Here is a 3,447-nt window from a genome sequence, read left to right on the forward strand (position 1 = left end):
ATAGGATAGCTAAAACTTTGTTTATCTGCCATGCCATCGAGCATGTTTCATAACGCTTTGTGACAATCTGTGCCGCCCTTCAGGATATATTGTATGCATAGCCGATGATGACTTGCCTTCCTGGGTCCAAAAACCTTAAAAGTGTCTAGCGGTTTACCGCTAGACATGTCATAATATCCAAGAAGTATATAGTACTTTAGCTAAATAATCAAGTGTTTGTACAAAAAATAATGTACAAAACATACCTCATTGATTGACCAAACGTGTATACAGCAAAGGTGTTTAACACCAACCCGATACATTTGATAATATTATCTTCATAATGTTGGTCTATATATCAAACCGGACTGGTATAACTACCGGATTTTCTTTATAACACTGGTGATTTAGTCAAACTAGACCGGGTCAATGACCACCGGTTTATAATTGATCATGTGCCAACAACTGGTAGTTGGAAAGCAAGCCGGGTCAAGGACGCCGGTTTATCAAAAAATATTTGTGATTTTCAACAAATAAAATTCAAATAGGAAAATATGTGAGGCTTTTTACGAGCTGCCAGGCTCCAAATCGAGGCTTTTCATGGGCTGCCAGGCCTCTGAGTTAAACCATTTATCAAAGCCTTTTAAGATGGGCCACCAATTAACCAATCATCATTTTAACTGTGACGAGTTCAGGGTCTGTAAAAGATTGACTTATCAAACGTTTGATGGGTCATACCAGGATTACCTAGATAGTAGTGGCTTACTTGATGAAGGCAGGCTAACCCGAGGTTTTAGGTGAATACACCAGGCTTCCAAGCCGTGGCTTGATAGCCAATTACGAGGGTCCTTTCAAACTCTTTGTTGTTTTGCAAAAAAGAGCCTCCAAGTAACTTTGTGAGCGATGCTCAGTGTGTGCCTATGTTTGAGTCTGTACTATGTACAACACTCTCTTTGGCTCCACAAATTTTCCTTGTATGGCTTGAAATGCCTATCAAGAGGTGTAGCTGAGGTTCAAACATGACCAAGCCCCCTAGTGATTTTCTTTATCTCTATGCAGCTGCTAAATCCGGTTTAACAAAGACTCCGCTTTGTTAGTTATCGTGTAAAAGCACACACATGATATAAGAAAGAACAGATACCCCGCTTATAATGGAGGCTCCGGTTTATTATATGATATATACACTGTCATAAATATGTACAGATGAAGAGCCTATGGCTTCAAGTATAATAAGGCCGAAGGAGAGCTATGTTCCATGGCCGCTTTGTCTCCTCCTCCAATTAACGTGAATCTTCATGCTCTTGAACATCAATGAGGTAGTAAGATCCGTTGTGCAGGTTTTTGCTAACCACAAAAGGTCCTTCCCAAGGGGGGGGATAACTTATGCATATCAGTCTGATCCTGGATGAGCCGGAGCACCAAATCACCTTCTTGAAAGGTTCTAGTTTTAACCCGGCGGCTGTGATAACGTCGAAGATCTTGTTGATAAATCGCCGAATGTGCTGCTGCAAGATCACGCTCTTCATCCAACAGGTCCAAAGAATTCTGACGTGCCTTCTCATTATCAGCCTCAACATAAGCCGCAACACGGGGCGAATCGTGACGGATGTCACTAGGAAGAACTGCCTCCGCTCCATACACCATGAAGAAAGGTGTGTAACCCGTAGACCTATTGGGTGTGGTGTTGATGCTCCATAACACAGAAGGTAACTCCTCAACCCAACAACCCGGCGTTCGCTTTAAGGGAACCATAAGCCTTGGTTTGATACCCCTTAGAATCTCTTGATTTGCCCTTTCCGCTTGACCATTAGATTGGGGGTGAGCCACTGATGCTAGATCAAGCCGGATGTGCTCCCGTTGACAGAATTCTTCCATCTCCCCTTTTGACAGATTAGTGCCATTATCTGTTATAATACTGTGTGGAAAACCAAACCGGAATATCACCTTTTTAATGGATTGAACCGCCGTGGCTGCATCACACTTGCTGACTGGCTCTGCCTCCACCCATTTAGTGAATTTATCAACTGCTACTAACAGGTGGGTCTTCTTGTCCTTAGAGCGCTTGAAGGGTCCAACCATATCAAGCCCCAAGTTGCAAACGGCCACGTAATTGGAATCATCCGCAACTCTTGAGCCGGAACGTGTGCACGGCGGGCAAATTTTTGACATCCATCACATCTCTTGACTAAATCCTCCGCATCAGCATGCGCCGTCAACCAGTAAAAACCGTGGCGAAAAGCTTTGGCAACCAACGACTTTGAACCGGCATGGTGACCACAATCCCCTTCATGGATTTCTCGCAAAATCTCACAACCTTCTTGAGGAGAAACACAGCGCTGAATTGCTCCTGAAACACTGTAACGATGTAACTCCCCGTTGAGTATGGTCATGGACTTGGAACGCCGGATTATCTGTCGGGCCAACATTTTCTCCTCTGGTAACTCGCCCCGGTTCATGTAATCCAGAGATGGGATCGTCCAATCTGGTATGGCATGCAGAGCTGCCACCAACTGAGCCTCCGAATCAGGAATATCCAAATCTTCTTCAGTTGGTATTTTGACTGACGGATTGTGCAACACATCAAGAAAGACATTGGGCAGAACCAGTTTACGTTGGGAACCAAGAGGACTTAAAGCGTCCACCGCTTCATTCTTCCGTCGGTCTATATGGTCCACCTGATAACCTTTAAAGTGACCAACCACTGCATCTACCTCTCGCCGATATGCAGCCATGAGTGAGTATTTAGAATCCCAAGTGCCAGACACCTGCTGGGCCACGAGATCTGAATCGCCGAAGCACTTAACCCGGCTCAAATTCATCTCTTTAGCCATCCGAAGCCCGTGGAGTAAAGCCTCATATTCAGCTGCATTGTTAGTACAAGGGAACATTAAACGTAGGACATAACAAAATGTGTCACCTCGTGGGGAAGTTAATACGACTCCAGCCCCCGAGCCCTCCAACTGTCTGGACCCATCAAAATGAGTAGTCCAATATGTATTATCCGGTTTCTCTTCAGGTGCCTGTAACTCCGTCCAATCATTGATGAAATCCATGAGTGCCTGGGACTTGATCGCCGTGCGGGGTATATATTTGAGCCCATGAGGTCCAAGCTCAATAGCGCACTTGGCAACCTGGCCAGTTGCCTCTCTGTTTTGAATGATGTCGCCCAGAGGAGCTGAACGGACCACTATGATGGGATGGCCCTAAAATAGTGTTTAAGCTTTCGGCGTGCCATAAACACCCCATACACCAGTTTCTGCCAATGTGGATACCTCTGTTTTGACTCAATGAGCACCTCACTGATATAATAAACCGGCCGTTGAACCGGATACTCCTTGCCAGGCTCCTTGCACTCTACCATAATGGCTACGCTAACAGCCCGGGCATTAGCAGCCACATATAATAATAATGGCTCTTTATCGATCGGCGCTGCAAGCACGGGCGGTTCAACTAGCTGCCTCTTTAGAT

Source organism: Triticum dicoccoides, chromosome 6A, assembly GCF_002162155.2.
Source record: "Triticum dicoccoides isolate Atlit2015 ecotype Zavitan chromosome 6A, WEW_v2.0, whole genome shotgun sequence".
Taxonomy (NCBI): Eukaryota; Viridiplantae; Streptophyta; class Magnoliopsida; order Poales; family Poaceae; genus Triticum; species Triticum dicoccoides.